Here is a 24858-nt window from a genome sequence, read left to right as displayed (position 1 = left end):
CAGAGTTGGGGTTTGGAAGCAGGAAGCGAGGCCTTAAGTCGTCTGTAAACCGTGATGCTATTCTGTGCCTCCCGTGAAGGCTCATGGGGCATGTGGTGGTGGGTAGGTGTGACACAGTCAAGATTCTGAAATGTCCCTAATGCCATATGCTTTATCCTAGTAGGAGAGAGCCTTTTTTTTTTTTCTTTCCATGAGAGACACAGAAAGAGAGAGGCAGAAACACATGCAGAGGGAGAAAGGGGCCCCTGTGGGAAGCCTGTTGTGAGACTTGATCCCAGGACCCCGGGATCACAACCTGAACCGAAGGCAGACGCTAAACCACTGAGCTACCCAGGTGCCCCTGAGGGAGCCTTTTTAAACAGACATGATTAGATAGATCTTAACTTTAGAGGGATAAAGCACAGGCTGGATGAATGATGAATTGCGGAAAAGAGAAGTGGAGAAGAGACAAGGGGGCATAAGGGACTACTGTAATACCCCGAAAGTGTACCCAGAGCAGTGGCGATGGGAGCAGTAAGAGGTTATCTCCATTTGTTCATCAAAGAAGGCTTGGAGCTAGGTACTGGATCGCAAATACCTGGCATGTGTACCACCACCCAGTGCAACACTGGTAACTAAGCACTGTACTTGTCCTTGATGACGTCAGATACTGCCTCAGAATCCTTCTCAGCACAGCGCTCTCAACATAGCAATAGCAACTACTAATCGATCAGAGTTAGGACATTAAATGAAACCTATTTGCCATCCCGTGTTGGGACAGATATTTCAGGCATAAATTCTGATAGGAGCCAGTGGTGGATAGAGTGCCTGGATGATGGAAAGAGGATGGTCACAAATAACTTGGAGACTTCTGACTTGGGTGTCTGACTGGAAAGTGAGGTTATTGATTCTCATAGGAAACAAAGGAGAAACGGGGTTGAAGGGTAAACCATGAGCTTTGTTTTGCAGATACCCAGATTGCAAATTCAACAGGGCATCCAGGAGTAAAGCTTGAGGTGGAAATTTGGATCTGAGCTCAGGAGAATACACTGAGGCTCTGATCAGAAGGAGTATCATTGAGGCATGGAAAGTGAACACCATCTCCCAGGATAGAATGGAGGAGGACTCAGGTTGGAATCCTGGGAACTCCAGCCCTTCAGCATTGTAAGGAGAAAGAAGACAGCACTGTCTGGCAGGGAAAGAACATTAGCAGATGGAGGTGGTCAGGGGTGTTAGACGCTGCAGAGAGAGTCCAGAGCAATGATGAGGTTGCAGGGTGGATTGGGTAATGGGGAGATCCTTGTCCTCAGGCTTGAGAGAGCATTTTTGAAAGTATGGGTTGGGTGGGAACCAACTTACGTAGTTTGGTGGCTTAAAAGAAGGTGAGGTATATAAACCTATTCTGGCAAGGTTTTGGATGCAGGGTGAAGGGAGCAAACCAAAGCGTGTTGCTGATGGATGGGAAAGATCAGGGGAACCGGAGATGGAAGCTGGGGAGGGGATGCAGCAGGTATGCCCCGGAAGCAAGAAGAGATGTATTAAGAACAAAGAGGAGGGATCCCTGGGTGGCGCAGCGGTTTGGCGCCTGCCTTTGGCCCAGGGCGCGATCCTGGAGACCCGGGATCGAATCCCACGTCGGGCTCCCGGTGCATGGAGCCTGCTTCTCCCTCTGCCTGTGTCTCTGCCTCTCTCTCTCTATCTGTGTGTGACTATCATAAATAAGTAAAAATTTATAAAAAAAAAAAAAAAAAGAAGAACAAAGAGGAGTCCTTGGAAAGAACAGACACTTATTCCAGACTGTAATTTCACGTTTATTGGTGTGATCCTTTCCGCTAGTCCAAGGCTTTTTTGGTCACTATTTTATCCCCATCACCTAGTAAAACACCAGGCACTGAATAAATACACAATAAATCAAGTGAATGAATGGCTGAATGACATTGCTTTTTCTTAGACGTGAAGGAAGGGGTCACTAGGGCTACTGTTCTTGGTGGTAGGGGATGGAGAAAATCATTTTTAGCTGGCAATCGATGAATTCACCACAATTCATATAAAAGTTCTACAAAAAAACAAAAACAAAAACAACAACAACAAAAAATTCTACCAGAATTTTCACTCTTATAGCAAAGAAAGAGAAGTCATGATTTCCTTTAGAAATACACACTAAAAGTCATATGAGGATTTCTGAAGGCCAATCATGAGTGATGGAGTTGTTACTTCCTTTATAATTTTCTCTTCCTTCAAGAACTAACACCCAAGATAATTACAAAGTAACCACCTCTGTTTTCTAGCATTGATACGGTCTGCAGAAGCTTTCTAGAATAAGTACGCTTTAGAGGTGCACTGCTTTTTAAAACATAAGTGTGATCAGGTCTGGGCAAAAAGTATTCCTTCCACCGTGTCTTTTCCTTCCCCTTGAGATTAAAACAATTTTTAAAAATGTTTTCCCTTTGCCATAGCCTATGAGGAAACAAAATTATATAGCTGTTTGCCAAAAAAGAGTCGCGACAGCAACATCGTCATTTGTGCCTCTTTATAATTAAGATGAGATTGATATGAAGAAATATTTTTATTCCTTTCATGATATTATAAATTCTATGTTATTCCCTCTGCTCTTTCTCATCTGCTTATCTGCTTTTTCTGAAGTGTAGGCACTTTTACACATCAGTAATTCACAGGCTGCTGAGTTTTGTAGGCAGTGTCACTCCCCATTTCTCACCACCTCTTTATATGTCAAACATCAGTGAACTCTGGGGTAGGAATTAGCATCTCAGGGACACGAAACAGGCCCTAGGACTTCCGATTTCCCACTTCAAGAAGGGATGGAACCCCTGTTCTTTACGGGGATTGTATGGTCGAGGCTAAGTCCTTTAATCTTTTGAAACAGGTATGAAATTCTTAGAGGAAAAATCTGAGTAAGGAAAACCCAGCAAGGTTTTGACTCATAAGTCAATTGGCTTTGCAGAAGCTTCCAGTGTCAGTCCCCCTAAAGCTGATGAAGAAGCAGAGTCCAAAAAAATGGGTCCCTTGACCCCTGTTCCCTAAAGCTGGTATCCTGTAAAGCATATGCCCTAATGTTTTGGGTGAGGTCTCTTCGGCTGTTTTTCAAAAGAGGGTGCTGGCAGTTCCCCATATTATCACAGTGGAAATCAAATCATGTGCTTTTGTGTTTGGACATCAGGGCACCTCCTAGTCCTAGCTCAGTGGGTTTAGAGTTGTTTCTTATGTGCCCAAGCAAACTAGTCTCTCTGGGGAAATCCCTTCCTTTCCTGCTGCTACAGGTAAGCGTGTCCCAGCATTTAGAAATAGGGCGTTCTCACAATTTTAGTGCATGTGGGGAAATCATAGATGGAACTGAAGCCAAGAAGCACAGTTTATTGGCTGAGTTGGCAGTAGAGGCTCTCACCACCCAGGCAACTTGCTTCAGACAAGTATGGAGTCTTGAATCTGGGTGTAGCCCCTCAGGTAGATCAAAGCTCCAGTCTCAATTTGAAGTCAGAGGGAGCCTCTGTAGTTGAAGGGAAGCAGTGGATAGTGTGGCTTTGGTCAAAGCCAGGAGGACTTGCAATTCAGTCCTTTGCACATTAGGGCCTGGTAGAGGACAAAGGGCACTCGAGGGTGGGATTGAGGGCAAGAGATCCAGGTCCCATATTCATAAAGAGCCTTCAATTTGACCTTTTGTGCTGTCTGCAAGTGAAGTTATGAATTCAGACACAAAGTTGTGCTTTCAGGAGAGAAAAAAAGGACAATGTTCTTTATATAACTCTAATTTTAAAAGAACAAACAAGTAAATAAATACACAAACTATAAAATATACTATGATTTTAAAATCTTGTTTAGTCACGTGCCCATTTTTAAAGTACACCTGGAGCCTCAAAAGTGCCATGGATCTGCCTTCCCTCTGCTTTCCTGCTAGCAAAGGGGCTTTAGGTAAGTGTGGACTGAATAAGTAGGAGCTGTATATTCTGAATAATACAGGTTTATGGAGAGCTTACCAAGAGAAATCGTTCTACAGCCTCTTCCTGGCAGGCACACATAGCCCTGTTTGCCCCCAGGAGCGCCGTGAGCACAGGCAACTTCTCCCACCTGTGCTGGGGCTGCCAGAATGACAGTGGGGTCCACACAGATCCAGCAGCATGAGACTCAGCTTCCTCCTAACACCCGGGGCTCCTTGAATGGTTCCACCCATCTGCAGAGCACCTTGGGTGGTGGTGGGGAGACCAAGATGTTTATGGCGTATCTGGAAGAGAGCACATGAAAAGAGAAATAATAATAGTCCTGGTTTCTCCGTCTGTGTGTGGGGGAAACAAATCTCATAAGGATTTATAGTTTATGTTTGGCCACAGAGCTGAGCTTTCACTATCCCCAAGGCCTTTGGGATGAAAGACAATAGTAGCCCTCATTTCTCCCTTGGCTGTTTACACATCATCAGTCACTGAAGCTGCACCTCAAACCTTTCATCTAGAAATACACTGAGGTTAATGAATTCAAAGTATCAATATAGTTAGCCCCCGAGCTTTGGTATACAGGCATTCAGGTAAACAGTGTAAGGCCCAGAACACCAAGAATCCCCAGTGAAGACAGACAAGCAAGCAGTGATATCTTAGGGGGTGATAGGAACAAATAATCCCTTTTTAATTCAAACCAACGAATATTTATCTAGACTTAGTGAGCATTGCACTAGGTCCCCAGAGAAGAAAGTATTTGCTTCTTGTCCTCAGAGACTTTGACAACAGTTTGATGTCTTTCAGACTTCAAGCTTTGGAGTCACAGAGACAAGTGTGAAGGTGCTTGACAGAGGAACGGTCACAAACAGGACCTGAGTAAAAGGTGGTTCCTTTTCTTTTATGCCAGAAGCTTTGCTGTCACCAGCCGTCTCAGGGACTGGCCACCTGCCCCTGAGTCCCAGTCCCTGACTGTGTCTCTGCAGTGTGCTACCAGAGCCAGCAGAAGCTAGGCATCTTCTTGGCCCTTTCCTCAGTCTGCTCCTTGTACCTTGACACTCTATGTTCCTTCTGCTCTCCAGGATGCTTATCTGTGGCCAAAGCTGATCTCCTAGATGCTATCTGTCTGGATCTCTCAGATCCATCCCTGGTCTATCCCATCCTGATACCACCTGTCCTATCCTAATACATCCAGGCTATGTCAGTTTTACTATTGAAATAATCTCTTAGGGCACCTGGGTGGCTCAGCAGTTGAGCGTCTGCCTTTGGCCCGGGGCATGATCCTGGAGTCCCGGGATCGAGTCCCACGTCGGGCTCCTTGCATGGAGCCTGCTTCTCCCTCTGCCTGTGTCTCTGCCTCTCTCTGTGTGTCTCTCATGAATAAATAAATAAAATCTTAAAAAAAAAAAAAAAAGAAATAATCTCTTACCTTTGATCATGTCACACCTACTCTGAAACCATTAATGACTTCCATGGCCTCTAAATTCAGATAAGACCTCAGCCTGATGTGGGATAGGTTACTGGATGATAGAGTTTAAGAGGGCATATGTTATAATGAGCACTGGGTGTTATATACGACTGATGAATCACTGAACTCTACCTTTGAAACTAATAATGCACTATATGTTAATACATCAAATTTAAATTAAAAAAAGTCTAAAAGAATAACAAATTTCAGCCTGAAGGTCTCAGCTTGGCATGGGCTAGCCTTGGCCACCGTATTAGTTTTATCCTTCTTCCCACCAGTGCATAACATAGCGGCCTTAGTGGCTCCACCCTTAGCGGACTAATTGCATTCCTTGAATATGTTCTGGCCTTTCCTTTTTGTGTCCTTTGCTCTTGCTGAACTTTGATGGGATTTCAGCAGAGGAAGGCAGAGGGAGATGGAGAAAGATGACCGAAGGGAACAACATAAACAAAGACATATGCAGAGGTGGAAGAGTGGAGACCAGAGAGGAGACATGTCTGGTTACTGGCTACTGTGCACTTACAATCCCAGACTCAGCTCTTAGAGAGGAAACTGAATGGGTCATCTGGTCTACCCCTGGCCGTCAGGCTGGGAAGACATTTTTGTTTCCATTCTATATATTAGACTATCAAGGACCGGAGAGGTTAAGTGACATAAATGGAGGTAGAGTGAGAAATGTTTAGACGTTGAGGTCACCTATAGCATTGCTTAATGCCAGGTTAAAACTTATAGTAAATTCAATCAATGATGGGGACTATTGAAAGCTTTCACTGGGATGATGACATAATTGAAACTGTTTGGGCTGTGTTTTCAAACTGTGGGGTATGACCCATTAGTGGGTCACAAAGTCAATTTCTTGGGTCATAAATTAAAAAATGCTGGAGTGTAGTATTGCTTTGTAAGTTTTGTATGTGGGTACTGGGTTATGAAGTAAAATATATTTCTTACTGTGTGTCATAGCCAAAAAAGTTTGAAAGCCCTAGTTTTAAGATTTATCTGGGGACAAATCATAGGCTGAATTATGGATGCAGGGGAGGATCCTGGAGGCTGGAAATCTAGTTGGGATGCTCTTGTCATAGTCCAAGTGGGCAGTAAGAAGGATCTAACTAGGAAGAGAAAGAAGGGGAAAGCATGAAAGGTTTTGTAGGGTAAGAGTCTCAGGATGTGGAGACTAGCATTGGGGGGGGCTCAGAGGGAGGGAAAAACCAGTCAGGGTTGAGTGAAAGTCACACTCAGGTTCTTGGAGAAATGCTGTTAAGGGGGGGAAGTTGGGTGGGGGGGCTGGTTTGAGGACCAGCACAAAAGACAGATGGAAATACACGCAACCACCATCAGCTACAGGATCAGTCAGGGTCCCAGCAGGCAAAAGAATCCACTGAGATGGCTCGAGTGCAAAGAAGACCTGAAGTAAGGGAGGACTTCCAAAGCTGTCGGTGGGCTTACGGGAACCGACTTGCATGGTGAGGAGCCCAGAGATTAAACATAGTAGGAAGCTCTTCCTGTCAGATTCCATTGGCACCCAAGCTTGCAGGGCACGACCTCCCTATCTTCTACTCTCCCACCCCTGAGATGAGTCCATGACTGCTGCTTGGTTTGTCCTGTTGCTATATTTCCACTCTCACCATCACCCCAGCCAAATATCTATTGAACCCCCTATTGAACCCCCATCTTGTGCCAAGGGATTTCTTGACAGTGTGATTTTATGCAATCATATTTACCTCATGAAGGTCCTATCATTATTCCAACATCACAGATAAAGTATTAGAAACTTGAGGACACTTAAAAACCAAGTTCACACAATTAGTAAGTGGTAAAGTTGTAGTATGAAGCCAGGCAGTCTGATTTCTTGATCACTCTTAATCATGGCAATGTACTGCTAATTACTGAGAAATAGAAAATAAGAAAGTTTGCAAATGACTGGGCAGTTAACCACAACGAAACTTAGAGTAAGTCGCTGGTGATGTCATCCTTTGGGGTGAGTGGGACCAGGCATCTCACATCCCCACATCCCTAATTCCTTTCTAGAAGTTCTGGTGAGACTTGCTGGTCTAGGTTTTATCTAGAAAATCATCCTCCTACTCATCCACTGCCTCAGGGTTGGATGCTAGAGTCGTAATCTCCAATTTTTTAAAATATTTTATTTATTTTTTTTATGATACACAGAGAGAGAGAGAGAGAGAGAGAGAGAGAGGCAGAGACACAGGAGAGGGAGAAGCGGGCTCTACGCTGGGAGCCCAATCCCGGGACTCTGGGATCACACCCTGAGCCAAAGGCAGACGTCCAACCTCTGAGCCACCCCGGCTCCCAATAATCTCCAATTTTAGACAAGAGCAGAATTGGGTTGCTCTAGATGCCTGATTGTGGGCTGTGCAGACTCTTCAAGAAACTACTCACTTTTTGCTCTGGTTAGGGCTTCTTGGTTGCCCTTCGGCTGTCTGTTCTGCAGTTGTTTGAAACTAGCTCACGTTGAGACCCCAGGGATTCTTCTCAAAGGCTCAGGCCCCCATGCCAACCAGAGTTGCCCTTCTTTGCATGGACCAGGTCCCGTCCCTGTGCCATATGCCTGTGGTGTGTGTTACCCAAGTTGGTCCTGCCTTAAGTTCAACTTCAGACAGTCCAAGTAACTTTCTGGACCTCACTTTTCTAGCAGCTAAGTGGTCCCAGCCAATGTCCTAGGACCTGTTTGCCTTCTACCTGTACCTCTAACAGCCCCCAGCTGACCACCATCCCAGACCTCCACTGGGTCTGGACCTCTCACTAGGTCCTTTTCTCTGGTTGGAAGGGCCTGACATACCATTCTGCTCACTTATGTGAGTCCTGTGAGGATTAAGCAAGGCTTCAGCTCACGCCCACAGGCCCGTGTTCTTTCCAAGCTGCCTTCTAATGACTCACTGCCCTCACGCCGAGGCCTTCCTACCCCCACTTTTTCTCAGGAAATGATTTTTGAAAATGGTCTTTTTCTTGAACAATAGAAAAGTAATTTTTACCCACAGGGAGCAAGAATTACAATCCTCATCACTGTTAATAATACACGCGCGCACACACACACACATACTAAAAAAAGGAGCTTTCTAAAACCAGTTTTACAAAGGAAGGGAACAGGTAAGCCTCTCTTGGGGAAGGTGGTGGAGTGTTAACCACTTTGTTTCCATTGCTTTCACAAATAAAGAAAGTGCTTCCAACTGAATAGAAAAAAAACCCCAGGCAGTCCAGAAGAATGTAGGCCTGAAGTAAATCGTACATCAGGAAGAAAAAAATATAACTTCTCCAAGGGCCAACTCCCTATACCCAGACAAATTATGTCCTAGGATGTGGATTGCAAACATTTTATTAATATAACTTCTTCAGACAAATGTTATATGAACCATAACTTAAAAATAATGGGGATCCCTGGGTGGCGCAGCGGTTTGGCACCTGCCTTTGGCCCGGGGCGCGATCCTGGAGACCCGGGATCGAATCATCGAATCCCACGTCGGGCTCCCAGTGCATGGAGCCTGCTTCTCCCTCTGCCTGTGTCTCTGCCTCTCTCTCTCTCTCTCTCTCTCTGTGTGACTATCATAAATAAATAAAAATTAAAAAAAATTTATAAAATAATTTATTTGTATACATTTTTAAGTTTATTTTTTGTATACATTTTTAAAAAGATTTCACTTCATTATATTTTTTAAAGTAGGTTCCAGCTCAACATGGGGCTCAAACTTAGGACCCTGAGATCAAGACTCAGATGCTCTACTGACTGAGCCAACCAGGCACCCCATTTTTTTAAATTTAAAAATGGCACCCCCATTTTTAAGTTAAAATTTATTTAGCACTTACTTATAAAGTTAATATATGAGGGAAAATTACTGTTTTGATGGATACCAAAATTTAGAATAATTAGTATAGGTATAACCTATACTATTGCAATCAACCTATTGCAATCTTGAGATCAAGCTTGGCATTTGTCTGTGTCTGTATTTTAGTTGCAGAGAGTAAACAAATACATATATATTTTTTAAATCAGCTTACTTTGTCATCTATTGTATAAACAAATCCAGAGGTTTGAGAAAGGAATACCAGAACATTTTTAAATTTCTAAATCAAATTATCAAGATTGTTGAATTTATTTTCCTAGATGTGAAAGTCAGACATGAAATACCCAACACTTTTTTTTTAAGTTCTTTTTTTTAATTTTTATTTATTTATGATAGTCACACACAGAGAGAGAGAGAGGCAGACACATAGGCAGAGGGAGAAGCAGGCTCCATGCACCGGGAGCCCGACGTGGGATTCGATCCCGGGTCTCCAGGATCCCGCCCTGGGCCAAAGGCAGGCGCTAAACCACTGCGCCACCCAGGGATCCCTACCCAACACTTTTTATAAACAGTAGAACCATCTAACAGGTTATGTATTCAGTTATGAAAGCCTACTGAGGCCTAACAGGGACATGTTTCTGAGCCTCGTGTTGACTGAGCACTGCATTCTTGGAACAGATATAAAAGGCCAGTACACTCCCATAAACTTCCTAATCAATGGCCTATGACTAACTAGGGTATGGTAATAGAGTCCGATTAGTGATGGGTGGCAAGGGCTCATGACTTGAAAGGGGCAAAGAGAACTTTCTGGAGTGCTGGACATTGTGTAAACCTTGATATGCTTAGTGATCTTATGGAATACATATGTGCAAAAATTTAGGAGCTGTACACTTAAGAATTGTGCATTTTACTGTAGGCAAATTATACTTCAAATCTCTATTAGCCAAAAGAGAAAGAGAAAGAGAGAGAAAAGAAGGGAAGACTCGATTAGTTCAAAAACCTGTCAGCAGAAATTTATGTGCCATTGTTTCTATTGTGTTATGTGTTAGAATTTGCTAGCTAGCTAACATGTTTTTTGTTTGTTTGTTTGTTTATTTGTTTTAACATAGGCTCCACACCCAATGTGGGGCTTGAATTCACAACCCTGAAATCAAGAGTTGCAGGCTGTACCAACTGAGTCTCACAGGTACCCTGCATATATTTATGTGTTTGTTTGTTACTCTAAAAAAAAAAAAGGATTTATGGTACACCTAAGTGGCTCAGTGGTTGAGTGCCTGTCTTCGGCCCAGGGCGTGATCCTGCAGTCCCAGGATTGAGTCTGCATCAGGCTCCCTCCCTGCATGGAGCCTGCTTTTGTCTCTGCCTATGTCTCTGCCTCTCTGTGTGTCTCTCATGAATAAATAAATAAAATCATTTTTAAAAGGATTTATTTATTTATTTGAGAGAGAGAGAGTGTGTGCATGTGAGCAGGGTGAGGTACAGAGGGAGAGGGAGTGAGAGAATCCCAAGTAGACTCTTCACTGATCACAGAGCCAGAAGCAGGACTTGATCTCATGACCTAAACCAAAATCAAGAGTTGGATGCTTAACTGAGCCACCCAGGTGCCATCTGTTGTGTTTTTCATTATAGTTTTTAAAAATAGTTTAAATGTATTTTTATTTTTATAAGATTTTATTTATTTATTCATGAGAAACACAGAGAGAGGCATATACACAGGCAGGGGGAGAAGCAGGCTCCATGCAGGGAGCTCAATGTGGGACTTGATCCCAGGACTCCAGGATCATGCCCTGGGCCAAAGGTAGGTGCTCAACCGCTGAGCCACCCAGGCATCCCTAAATGTATTTTTTAAATGAAATCCATAGTCGTTGACCTGCACACAGTCCAAAATCTGACCACAAGTTTGACTCCTAAAAACTTAACCACTAATAGCTTACTGTTGACTGAAAGCCTTACTGATAATATCAACAGTCAGTTAACATATTTAGTGTGTTATATATATATTATGTACTGTATTCTTACCATAAAGTATGCTAGAGAAAAGAAAATGTCATTGAAATCATAAGGAAAATGCATTTATAGTACTGTACTGTATTTCTTGGGGAAAAAAATCTGTGAATAAGTGGACCTGCACAGCACAAGCCCATGTTGTTCAAAGACCAACTATATTTTATTTTAATTTTATTTATTTAGACCAACTATATTTTAAAAATAAAATTCAAATAAAATATATTTAAAAGACGGAAGCTAAATCATGGCCTGACAATCATTCCCGGAAGTCTCTGACAAATCATGAAAGATTTAAGAAGCATGGGGGGACCAGGGATGACAGAGGACAGTACGCACGATGGAAAGTATTTGGGCATTTGTACATACCAACCTGGGCTTCAATGGTAACTCCGCCACTTACCTAAGGTCTGGTAGCTAGTACGCTATCAAAGTCACGGCCCCAGTTTCCTCATCTGTAAAATGGGTATTATGTCACCTGCCTCAGAGCTGTTGGGAGAACATAACAAAAGTGTCAGCACATGTAACCAGCCCCCAATAAATGCTAGTTCTCATCTCTTCTGTGTCCCATAATGTGGTAAAATATACTGGACTGAGAGGGGGTGTGATTGCCTTGAGAAAGGGGCACCTCTTAACTTGTTCTTCCAGAGGCAAAGATGGACTTGGATCTGTCTGTCCACACCCACACCTGCCCTCCTTGCTGCCAGTGACACATGTGCAAGCCTGCACACAGGCCCCAGACAGAGACATTTAACACAATGGAGGTGCTGGCTGTACTCGTTCTATTTTATTTACTTTTTAAAGATTTTATTTATTTATTCATGAGAAACACAGAGAGAGAGGCAGAGACATAGGCGGAGGGACTCCCTTGTGGGGAGCCTAATGCGGAACTCGATCCCAGGACCCCGGGATCACGACCTGAGCCAACGGCAGATGCTCAACCACTGAACCACCCAGGCGTCCCTGGCCATCCTTAGAGAGACAATGACCAGAATGTGAGGCCCAGGCCCCCCTAAGCACAGGAGCAGAACAGACATTTGTCAAAGAATGGGTATCTCATCTTCCTGGGTTTCTCCTTTCTTTTCTTCTCTGTCTCCCCTCTTCTCTTCCTCAGCCCAGCTCAGGAAACAGGAGAAAAACAGCCAAAGGCAAAAAGGCAGAAAGCGTCTGTCTCCCAATACTTTGATGGTGAGAGTGAAAACAAATGTCTCATAGCTCGTTAAATGTCAGGTTTAAGACGTCCGCTTGGGGATGTAGGGTGTGGCCACCACCCAGTGCATCCGTCTGGACCTTCTTTGCTCCTTGCCGGCTCCCACCATTTGGTCTATCAGAAACATTTACTCATAAGGTTGAACACGTAGTTTGGTCTCAGGGCCAGGTGTCTACCTTTGGACCACTGCCTGAAAGAAATGGTCTGAGCGACGAGGAGAGTTAAGGTAAACCTGCCTCAGCTTGTCAGCGTGAGCCTTCCCGTCCCAGCACACCTGCCTCTCCGCTGCTGTCGCCCCCCAAGATGGAACTTCGTCTCCCCGTTCAGAGCCCTGAAGCAATCATGCCCGCAAACGGATCTCAGTTTCAAACACTCCTCCTCTCTGCCTGGTTTTCAGGGGTATGAAGGGCTCCGTTTGGCTTTGGTAAAGACTCTATCCAGCTAGGTGTGCAAGACGAGGAGTAGTTAAACCTGAAGACCAGAGGCTCGCAAGAGACTCGGCTCAGGTTCGAGCCCTCCATCTGCCAGGACCTGCAGGCCCCGGAAGAGGCCTCTTCCTCTGCTGTCCCCGCCAGTCACTGACTAACCTGACGTGGTGTAGTTCTAACTGGCCTGCATCTGGGGCTTTGGTTCTGCTCGCCTTTTATTTCTTTTTTTTTTTTTCTCTCTCTCTCTTTTCGCCTTTTATTTCACGCTCACAGAGCGACTGAATGCCTTTGTGAACTGGCCTTGAAAAAGTTTTACAGAGTCCACAATCTAGATGTTCTCTGCCTGTACTCTGTTTGTTATGTTGCAAGAATGCGGCCCAACAGCCTCCACACCCTGATGACTCAGCCTAGCTCTAGTGAGTCGTGCTTTCCAGGCCTTCCTGGGGCGGGAGGAGGGGGGCAGCGCCTCCTCTAATTTTGGCCAGGTACTGCTCCCCAGCTGTCTGGAGTGAGCCAGGATGGGAGTTAGAAACACTGCCCACAGGTGGGCAAAGGGAGAGGGAAGGTGAATTCTGGTTTGTTCCACTCCAAACTGCTGTCACTCTTGGCCTCTTTCCAGGCACAGCAAAGGACATAGAAATGAGAAGTTAGGAAGAACTTAGAGGGATCGATTTTGAAGGGAGCGCAGAGTGGCTACCTGTTACTTTGAGAAAAGGCAGTGGATATCCACCTACGGAGCCTGTCTTACTTTCAGAGAATTGGTCTTTGATTTGTGGGGCATTTGCTGGGGGGGCAGGGAGGGTGTTAAGCTTCCGGGGACAAACCAGAGGAAATCCTATAATTAGCAATTCAGAGATTCTTAGAATCTTCCACCAAAAAAAGAAATGACAGAAAAATCACTGTGCTCTAGAGCCATGGCAAAAGGCCAAGCATTGAATAATGGCTGTATAAAAGAGATATAAATGAATTATGTTTAAATGTATGTTTCTCTTTGGAAAGGAATTGGGTAAGTTTATGCCTTAATTACTACTCTTAGTAAATGGGAAAACCTTGATTTTAACTTAAAATCCTTGAACCTTAAACTCTTTTACCAGATTTTAAAAACTCAGGCCTCCTTACAAAAATGCAAACACATCTCTATTTCTTGATGGGCTGTAACAAAAGTAGGAGACTTGAACAACAATTCTTTTTATGAAAAGATGAAATCCGAGCACAGTTCACACATTTGCCAATGATTCTTCTCCGTTGCATGTTATCTATGAATCATCTGACACAAAACAGCTGTAAGGCCTCTCTGCTGTAAGGACAGGGTGGCCCTGCCAGGAACTGCACCCCAGCTTGTGGTCTAGTCGCTGACAGAATTTACATAATACTTTTTCCAGCTAGCTAAGCCTACTCTGCAGAGTGGCTACCCCTTACCTCCTGCAGGCCCTGGAATGGCCATTCTTGGGGCTGGCTCTTGCCCCAGCAGGAAGCACAGGCCTCCTGGCTGCCCACCACACCCATAGGTTTGTTTGCTTTGTTTTGCTTTGGGGAGGATTTTTTTATTTTGATATAACTTCAACTTTACAGAAAAATTACAAGAACAGTACAAGGAACTTCTACAGCCTTTGATTCATTTGTTTGCATTTTTGCCTTATTTGCTGTATTACTCTCTCTCCCACTCTCCTCTCGCATTTAAGATGGAGATGTAATGCCCCTATTTGTTCCAATATTCATTTTCCAAAAAGGCATTCTCTTAATAACAACAATGTAGTTACACAATCAGGCAATTAAGCATTAATACAATACTACTATCTCTTTCATTGATTGCCCCCAGAGCATCCTTATTTTCTTTCCTCCCCTGAGTCCAGGATTAAATCCAAGATGGTGCACAGCACTTCGTTGTCAGGTCTGTTTATTTTCCTCTATTCTGGGACATGTTTCAGCCTTTCTTTGTGTTTCTTGACCCTAACATTTTAAAAAAGTACAGGCCAGTTATTTTGTAGAATGTCTTCCAATTTGGATTTGTCTCATATTTCCTCCTGATTAGATTCAGGTTATGCATTTTTGGCAGAAATATCACAGGATTGAGAGTGTGCTCTTCTCCAGGCACCCTAATTGGGGGCACACAATATGGGATATTGTGTACCAAGATAGTGATGTTAGGTCTGATGACTTGACATAGTGGTATCTGAAACTGTGGAGTTATGATAGTTCCCATTCAATAACTAATTGGGGGGAGGCATACTTTACATCCCTGTAATTATTTAAATTTCAGTTAGTTAACATACAGTGTTATTTTAGTTTCAGGTGTATAATACAGTGATTCCATATATCACCTGGTGCTCACCACAAGTGCATTCTTAATCCCCATCAACTCTTTCACCCATCCCCCACCCACTTCCCCTCTGGTCACCATCAGTTTGTTCCCTAGAGTTAAGAGTCTGTTTTTTGGTTTGCCTCTCTCTTTTTTTCCCCCCTATCATTGTTTGTTCTGTTTCTTAAATTCCACATAGGAGTGAAATCATATGGTATTTGTCTTTCTCTAACTTATTTTGTTTAGGGTACTGCACTCTAGCTCCATCCATGTTGTTGAAAATGACAAGATTTCATTCTTTTTAATGGCTGAGTAATATTCCATATATATATATTCCTTTATATACACACAAACACACACACACACACACATAATACATCTTCTTTATCCATTCATCAGTCGATGGACATTTAGGCTCATTCTGTAACTTAGCTATTGTAGATAATGCTGCTATAAGCATCAGAGTTCATGTATCCCTTCTAACTAGTTTTTTTTTTTTTTTTTTTTTTTTTAATTATTTATGTGTCGGGGGCAGCCCGGGTGGCTCAGCAGTTTAGCGCTGCCTTCTGCCCAGGGCGTGATCCTGGAGACCCGGGATCGAGTCCCACGTCGGGCTCCCTGCATGGAGCCTGCTTCTCCCTCTGCCTGTGTCTCTGCCTCTCTGTGTGTGTGGGTGTCTCTCATGAATAAACAAATAAAATCATTTTAAAAAATAAATAAATAAGTTATTTATTTATTTTGAGAGAGAGTTGGTGGAGGGGGGGGAAGCACAGTGGAACAGAATCTTCAAGCAGACACCCCACCGAGCTTGGAGTCCAATACAGGGCTTAATCCCACATCCCATGAGATCATGATCTGAACTGAAATCATGAATTGGATGCTCAACCAAGCAACCCAGGTACTCAAATTAGTATTTTTGTAATCTTTGGGTAAATACCTAGTAGTGCAATTGCATATCCTTTTATTTTTTTTTTAAGTAGGCTCCATGTCCAACATGGAGCTTGAACTCACAACCCTGAGGTCAAGGTTCATGTGCTCCACCTCCTGAGTCAGCCAGGCACCCCAGCAATTATCCTATTTTTCCTTTCTTTTTTTTTTCCTGTTTACATAATTATCTTATTTTTAATGAAACTTTTACCCATCAATTTTAGCATCTAATGATGATTTTCTATGTCTCTCATTTTGGCATTCCACTGTAATGAAGAGGTTTCCCTTCATCTCATTAATTGGCTCCCCTGCTTCTGAACACCCCTCTTCAACTTGGACCCTACTCTGTGCTCTCCCCCTCAAGGTTTGTGCCACCTCAGTGCCTGGCCTTAGATTTTGTTTTGTCTGCTTTTCCTTAGCAATTCCAGATTTGATTTCCAGTTCTGCTTCCAGTCTTTCCTAATCCCTGGTGCCAATGAGTCTGCCCCTCTTCTGGGCTAGATATTGATTTGTTCTTGCATTAGTCTACATTCCTTATTCTTCCTTGTCTTTTGATCTAGCCCCAGGGGACCTCTACTTGGCATGTGCTTCCAGGATAACACAATTTACCAGATTGTTTCATAAAAAGATGCATAATTACATGAAAAGGATCCTTAAGACTTGGTGATATCAACCCTGTCGGATCTTGCCTGGATTCTTAGCCACACTTATTCTCCTGTTTCTTTCTTTCTTTCTGTTTACTTAAATATTTATTTTGAGAGAGAGAAAAAATCTTAAGCAGGCTCCACACCCAGGGTGGAACCCAACATGGGGCTCGATATATCACAACCCTGAGTCAAAATCAAGAGTTGGATACTTAACTGCCTGAGCCACCTAGGCACCTCTGTTCTTCTGTTTCTAAATCTTGCTTCCTTACCCTACTTGGATGTCTGTCACAATCCTCCCTTTCCTAAGACAGCTGGAGCCAGGAGCTGGTGAGTCTTTTCTCACAAGGATGCCTTGTGAGCATGACTATGATAAATAGAAATCATGCAATCTGTGGGCATTTAGTACATGTGAAACCACTCAGCCCACCACCAAGATATGGCAAATGGCCAGAATTGGGGACATAGAGAAGGTGGGTGGATACCTATGCACCCTGTCAATGCTTAATGAATAACTCCCTTTCAGTAGTGCCCAGCCTAGCCAGATCTATAGCGTGTAGGGTAGAAACTAAGGTGAGGTCTCAGAACCAGGAAGTCACACCCTTGTTAATATTTAGAAAACAGTGGGATTATAATAGCTTCTTTTCTAGGCTCCCTAATGAAAAGGGGGTAGTGTGGTTCAATCATGAAAGCTTCTGAAAAGACTCTTTGACATGAAGGCCTTAGCTCCACTCTTCATGTTGGCCCTTGATTATATCAGTGGTTTAATAAGCGCTTGTTCTTCTGCCTGTTGTGTGCTTGTCCACCCCCTCACGCCCCTGCAAGGCTAATGGCTCCTTGAGGAAAGTGACAGCATTGTACATTTTTTTGTTTTCCTCCTGTCTCAGCACCAGCTCCCTGTTAGGTGACAGGAAGTGTTCAGTAGATACTTCTGAATTGAACGGAGTCTCCTTAGTCACTTTAATGGGGTCATCCCTCCATAGTATCCCAATTTCTACTGCAATTCCAAGCACAGAGTATGTACTCTAATTGGATGAGTAAATCATAAACCAATTCCAGGAAATTGTTGAATCAAAGTGTGATTCCTTTCAGGAGTCTGTGTTTTAGAAGAGGGCAGCAATGAATGGACAATGCTTAATAACCCAAGTGGAATTGACCCAACTAGTGGAATTACAGGCAACAGAGAGCCAGATGAAGACATTTATGAGCAGGGGGCTCTGCGGTGCCCCATCAATCATGCCACATCATGATGTTACTCTGAGGCTCTCAGAATGTCGGGCCATAAACGGATCATCATAGTCTGCTGTTGGACCCCCTGTTGCTGCTTGCTTTTCCTGAGCTGCTCTCTCCCATTCAACTTTCATTTGTTTACTTTGGCCCAATAGCAAATCAGCTGTAGCACCTTCTTCTAAAGAGCCTGGTAGACACAGAATCTCCTAGTGGCAAACCTTTTAGGCTTTTATTGCTGCCAGCAAGACTGTAGAGATTGACAGTGGCAGGCCTGCAACCAGGGGCTCTGGAGGGCTGGATCACCTCCTCAACAGGCCACATACATTCTGGGGTTTGGCTTCAACTTTAGCTTCTCTTATTTGTTCAGGTGTCCAGTTGTATACAATCCGCCTCTGCATGCCTCCCACTACTGGGCTGACCCAGTTCAAGCCCTTGCTTGCCTCTTACCTAGATTATTTCAACCATCTACCTCTTTTTTTTTTTAATTTTTATTTATTTACGATAGTCACAGAGAGAGAGAGAGAGAGAGAGGCAGAGACATAGGCAGAGGGAGGAGCAGGCTCCATGCACCGGGAGCCCGACTCGATCCCGGGTCTCCAGGATTGCGCCCTGGGCCAAAGGCAGGTGCTAAACCGCTGCGCCACCCAGGGATCCCCATCTACCTTTTAATGACTCTACCTGCTGCTCATTGTGGTAAGATGGAGAGCTATTTGACCATGATCTCAAATTTATGATTAGCCTCCTACTGGGATTGCTACCTGGCAATCTCTAGTCAGGGATAAGGCCCGGAAAACACAAGCCGTTTAGTACCATCCAGGTGAGCTGGACTGGGCCACACCTGAACTGGGAAGTCTCATTTGGACCCAGGGCCAATGGTGCTCTCATCCTTGACTTCAGTTAGAATCATCTGCGGAGGGCGGCCCCAGTGGCTCGGCGGTTTGGTGCTGCCTTCAGTCCAGGATGTGGTTCTGGGGACCTGGGATGGAGTCTCGTGTCCGGCTCCCTGCGTGGAGCCTACTTCTCCCTCTGCCTGTGTCTCTGCCTCTGTGTGTGTGTGTGTGTCTCTCATGAATGAATAAATAAATAATTTTTAAAAATAATCATCTGAGGGATCCCTGGGTGGCGCAGTGGTTTGGCGCCTGCCTTTGGCCCAGGGCGCGATCCTGGAGACCCGGGATCGAATCCCATGTCGGGCTCCCGGTGCATGGAGCCTGCTTCTCCCTCTGCCTGTGTCTCTGCCTCATTCTCTCTCTCTCTCTCTGTGACTATCACAAATAAATAAAAATTAAAAAAAAAAAAATCATCTGAGGAAACAAACAAATTTTCATGTCTAGTCCCCATCCTTTGAGCTTCCTGACTAGGATGAGGCCTGAATATGTTTATTCTTTCTTCCGAAATGAACTTTTGTGTAAGTACAAAAAGTACTTTTGTCCAAAGAAATGTTACAAGTTCATCATTAGTACATTTTTAACTTATTATTACAAATTTGCATTATGGGGCATCTGGATGGCTCAGTTAGGTGTCTGCCTTAGGCTCAGATCATGATCCCGGGGTCCTGGGTTTCTTGATGAAGTCTTTAGGGTGTTTTTGAAAGATTTTATTTATTTATTTGAGAGAGAGAGAGTGCACTATACAGCATGAGCAGGGGGGAGGGACAGAGGGAGACAGAGAAGCAGGTTCCCCACTGAACAAGCAGCCTGATGCAGGGCTCAATCCTAGGACCCTGGGATCGTGACCTGAGCCAAAGGCAGATACTTAACCAACTGAGCCACCCACATGCCCCTCAAAAGTAAAATCTTTAAAAAGAATAGAAAATAAAGTTTAAAAAAATTTTTCATTACAATTTTGTTACAAAACGTTCCATGGAGTACACCTATTTAACCATTCACCTGCCATTTATTGAAGATTTAGTTTGTTTCTGATTTTTAGCTATTACAAAAAGAAACATAATGAGATCATTCTTCACATAAATTGTCCTTATTTGAGCCAGTTTGCTTTTTGCCAGGAGAAATTTCCAGAAGTTTTATTACTGGACAAAATAATATGAAAGTATTTTAGACTCTTAATATCATCTAATTGCTTTTCAAAAGGCTCCTAACCAATTTACACACTTTTGAAAATGGATGAAAAATTCTATTTTTATCCAACATTGGTCATTTGCTAACATTTAAAAAATTGTATTCTCTTATTTCAGTGTATACATCTATATTTGAGGCTTTTTTTTTTTTTTTTTTTTAGATTTTACTTATTTATTCATGAGAGAGCCAGAGACATAGGCAGAGGGAAAAGGAGACTCCTTGCGGGGAGCCTGATGTGGGACTTGATCCCAGGGCCCCAGCGTCATGACCAGAGCCAAGGCAGGCACTCAACCACTGAGCCACCCAGGTGCCCCAGAGGTTTCTATTTTTTCAAAGCTCCCCAGGCAATTCTCAGGTGGAGCCTGGGTGGAGAGCAATAGTAGAGCTGTACTGAATGTTGCCAAGCGCTATGTCCCGTTTTCCTCAACCTCTGGAGATCCTTTGCTCTGATACAAATGCCCATGAAAAGTGTCCCAAGGAAATGGGTACCAAGGGAAAGAGGAGGTTTCTTCCTAATTAAGGCTTAGGGCCAAGTAGGCCCAAGTCATCCTCCCTGGCTCTTCTTAGGGAGGGGCCTTTCCATTCGGTCTGCCTAGGGTTGGAAGTGACCCAATGAGAACCAAAAGTACATGGCCCCAAAGAGAGAGAACAGAAAAAAAAAAAAAAAAAAAAAAAAAGGAACTGTTCTGCATCATCAGGAGCTTGGAGCCTCTCTCCAACTCTCACAGAGTCTACTTCCTGCCCTTGGGCCTGAGTCACAGAAGCCTCTGGCCATGCTGATCACCCACATCAAATGTGCCTCCTCCATACTATATCCCCATAGTCTTGGGGGTTTCTAATTGCTTTTTTATTTTTAAAATTAATTAACTAGGGACACCCCGGTGGCTCAGTGGTTGAGCTTCTGCCTTCGGCTCAGGGTGTGTGATCCTGGGGTCTTGGGATCGAGTCCCACATCGGGCTCCCTGCATGGGCCTGCTTCGCTCTCTGCCTCTGTCTCTGTGTGTGTCTCTCATGAATAAATAAAATCTTAAAAAAAAATCCTGAAAAAAAATTTAATTAATCTAATTTAGAGGGAAAGAGAAAGAAGGAGAGCATGGGTGGGGGGACAGAGGGAGAGAGAGAATCTTAAGCAGGCTCCACGCCCAGCACAGAGTGTGACTTGGGAGTCAATCTCACTACCCCAAGATCATGACCTAAGCCAAAATCAAGAGCCGGAGAGTTAATTGACCCAGCCACTCAGATGCCCCAATTGTTTTTTTAAATTATCAAAGAGCTATTATTGGTCTAAACAAGTAATATAGACACAAATTTTGCAAAAACTGTAAGTTTTCCCTTACCTCTCTATTTGCATTCTCTTCTACAGAGGTAATCTGAGAATAGTTCAGTATGTATCTTTCTAGATCTTTTCCTAGTAGATGTGAGACTGTGTGCACACCCACAGGATTTTTAAAATACAGAAATGGAATTATGCTATATAGAGTTTTCCCCAACCTGCCCATATCATTTAACTTTATAGTATAGACCACCTTCTTTGTTAGTTAATATACAACAGGCTTCTTTTTCATGACTGTATGATAATCCATGGTATATAATGCTACCATATAATCGAACACAGTCTGTTGCTGGGTGCTTCAGTTGCCTTTCATTAATTAATTAAATTAAATTAATTAAATTAAATTAAATTAAATTAAATTATTATTAAATTAATTAAAGGCATTAATTAATTAATTTAATGCCTTTCTCTGTAACAACAATGCTGCGATTAGTTCCTTTGTGTACATGTCTTTGTGCCATCTACCTGGCTTTGAGGATTGCCACTGCCAGAAAAGTCCTGGCACTAGGCTCCAGGTATGCACGCTCCAAAGTATCTCTGCTACCTTCTGGACTCTTTCAGACCCTGGAAAGTCATCACCTCAGCTCAGTCCTGGCCTCTGCTCTTGCCCTGTCATTCTGTGGTTGTGTTCCCAGCATGCCTATGGGTATGAATTCTAATAACTCCACCATATCATGGAAAGGTGCAAAAAGTACCTAGTGTCCCTCTAGCCACTGGGAAGAAGGAAAGAGGAATAGCTCCTTCAAACACAATCTGGTTGGAGAAAGTATGAAAGTGGTTATCTATCAAAATGGTTTTTGCGGCACCTGAGTGGCTCAGCGGTTGAGCATCTGCCTTTGGCTCAGGTCATGATCCCGGGGTCCCAGGATTGAGTCCCACATCAGGTTCCCTGCTTCTCCCTCTGCTTGTCTCTCTGCCTCTCTGTGTCTCTCATGAATAAACAAATAAAATCTTTTAAAAAAATAGTTTTCAAGATTTTCAGTCTTTTGCTCCTGGGAGAGAATGTGGGACTGAAACAGCAGTGAATCACTGAGGTAGAAGCTACAAGAGCTGCAGGGCTGGTACAAGTGCTCCAGAGCAGCAGAGAGAGTGAGCGAGTATGGTGTGCGTGCATGTGCTTAACTCTGAACCAAATGTCCTTGGCCCATGGACAAAGATTGCCAACCCTTGATCTAATATGTTGTTGTACTCTTGTCCTTTAAGATTTTCAAGCACCATGGTCCTGCAAGAAGCAATAATGGCTAATGAGAAGCAGACAGTACCCTGGGAAACAGGAAATCTGGTTCCATTTATGACTTCACCAGGGCTTGCCAGGGAATTCTGAGCAGCTTTGGTTTGCTGGTCCATGCCCTCTCTTTCAGAGGTGCCATCCGCACCTCCAGCATGCAGGGGTTAGGTTTCTTGTTTTTCCTGCAAAATAGTGCTAGTGTTAAAAATGCGACAGTCATGGTTGTTTTGGCAGCACATTTACTAAAAAAAAAATTGGAATGATACAGAGAAGATTAGCATGGCCCCTGCGTAAGGATGAATGCAAATTTGTGAAACATTCCATAAAAAATAAAATTAAAAAGGGAGCTTTTTCATTTCGATGAGCTATTTTCTGTTTGGCTTATCCTGCTTGGATGTTTCGTTTTCTATGTTTCCTTTTCCGTAGTTTTTGGACACACAGAAAGAATATATGTTCTTAGTAGTGGAGGCAAGGAATGAACTTCCTGGGGGGCAGCCCTCCTGAAATGTATTCTTGCATGCACAAATGCAAAGGCAGCTGTTGACCTGCTCTCTCTCTCTCTCTCTCTCTCTCTCTGTGCTTTGGAAATTCTTTGGGGAATGGTAATGTGGTCACTGTTAGAGCAAAGCAACAAACAAATCTGCTGTAATCAGGGATAAGCTACATTTGGGCAGTTCTAAAGTTTGCTTATAAATCCAAAGTGATTTATTTAGACAAATCCGTATTTTAAAATTGTTTTCTTGAAATGTAACAGATACTGAAAAGCACATGCACTGTAAATGTACAGCTTAGTGAATTTGTACAAAGTGTACACACCTATGTTACCCTGGTAACCACTGCATAGGTCACAAAGTAGAATGTTGGAGGCACCCTAGAGGACCACTGCCCCACCCCCCACCCCTGTAACTCGTCCTTGAGATATAAGCACTAAACTGACTCTTAACACTTTATGTGTTTGCCTGTTTTTTCATATTTTGTATAGATCTTGGTCACTTACTCGGATTACTCTATGGTATTCCATGATAGAAATATGCCACAGTTTATGTTGATGAGATTTGGGGTTGTTTTCTGTTTTGGCTATGCTGGTATGAATAGTATTGCACCTATCTATTGGTGCTCATTCCCTCATTCCTGTTGCACACGTTCCTACAAGTGGAATCACTAGCTCACAGTGTTTGCATACATTCAGCTTTAATGGACCCAGGAAATAGCAGTCAATGAGAGTTAGGAATATATTTTTGATAGGGGACAAAGCACAAAGCTAAGATCAAGCCCCAGGTTTCTTTTTTTTTTTTTTTTTTTTTTTAAGATTTTATTTATTTATTCACAAGAGACACAGAGAGGAAGAGACATAGGCAGAAGGAGAAGCAGGCTCCATGCAGGGAGCCCATGTGGGATTCGATCCTGGATCCCAGTATCACGCCCTGAGCGAAAGGCAGATGCTCAACATCTGAGCCACTCAGGCATCCCAAGCCCCAGGTTTCTGATCTCCTCTAAGGCTTGGATTACAGGGGAGCCAGAGCAAAGCCCTTACCCCGTGTTTCCTCAGCTGTAAATAAGAAGTAATTAGTACCGGCTCTATTACTTGCTGTAGGATGGAAAAGCCCTCTGCAAAATTTCAAGCTGCACAAATGGAAGTTGTCATTAAAATGGAAGCAGGGAAGGGAGATTTTTAATTATTAATGAGAACTAAAGAATAACTATACTTATGTGGATTTCCATTCCCAATTAAGAATCCAGAGACTAGATTAACTGCGCAGCTAGACAGAGTTGTATTGCCAAAGGGGCCTGCAATATTATTCTCTCAAACCCAGACACAATAAGTAACTTCCCAAACCCATCCTCTGTATCTTGCTGAAAGATTCCTCAGCCGCCCCAGGGGTCCTCCCAGTTCTCTCTCTCAGGTGCCAAATGCCCTAGCTTTTTTCTTTCCTTCCCCCTGCATCAGCCTGAGTTGGCTTACTCTAGAGAAAACTGGTTTGGTTCTGTCTGACTGAACCAGTTATAATGTACTAGGAAGGCCAAAGGACACAATCCTTCCATGTCTTCCTGCATTGTTGAATGTAAAATGTGAGTATTGTCAATGAGGTTATTTGGTCTCCCAGTACAACTAAAAGCTCACAGCATTTATTTACCAAAGGCTATGCTAAGCTAAATCAGGGACTGTAAAAAATAACAGTTTAAAGTGGTGTCAACATTTTTTTCCATCCTACTGGTTCCCTTGCAGATGGTTACACAAGTAGAAGGCAGTGCCCTCTTCTGGCCAACCCCACACTTGCATGGCTATGGCTAAGG

The 24858-nt window shown here is 43.5% G+C and overlaps 1 long non-coding RNA gene and 1 other non-coding gene across 5 annotated transcripts in view; one reads left to right on the top strand and one right to left on the bottom strand.

The window, feature by feature from the left end:
- Positions 1-1769: 1769 nt before the first annotated feature.
- The window catches only part of LOC100687432, a 28657-nt gene continuing 5568 nt past the window's right edge, over positions 1770-24858 (bottom strand). Inside the window, exons 1-4 of one of the 4 annotated variants that reach the window (XR_005363302.1) lie at positions 22598-22885; positions 11590-11675; positions 3972-4216; positions 1770-2035 (exon numbers count right to left, since the gene is read on the bottom strand). This is a non-coding gene — a long non-coding RNA (uncharacterized LOC100687432). Of the gene's footprint in view, positions 2036-3971; positions 4217-11589; positions 11676-12670; positions 15136-22597; positions 22886-24858 lie in introns of those variants that run through there. The other 3 variants (XR_005363301.1, XR_005363304.1, XR_005363303.1) reach the window with 3 other exon arrangements.
- Positions 22785-22893, top strand: LOC119873046. Its single transcript, XR_005363850.1, has one exon. It is a non-coding gene; the product is annotated as a U6 spliceosomal RNA (small nuclear RNA).

This window comes from Canis lupus, chromosome 8 (assembly GCF_011100685.1).
Source record: "Canis lupus familiaris isolate Mischka breed German Shepherd chromosome 8, alternate assembly UU_Cfam_GSD_1.0, whole genome shotgun sequence".
Lineage (NCBI taxonomy): Eukaryota > Metazoa > Chordata > Mammalia > Carnivora > Canidae > Canis > Canis lupus.
Note: the sequence above shows the minus strand (reverse complement) of the source record. Positions and strands in the feature narration are given on the sequence as shown.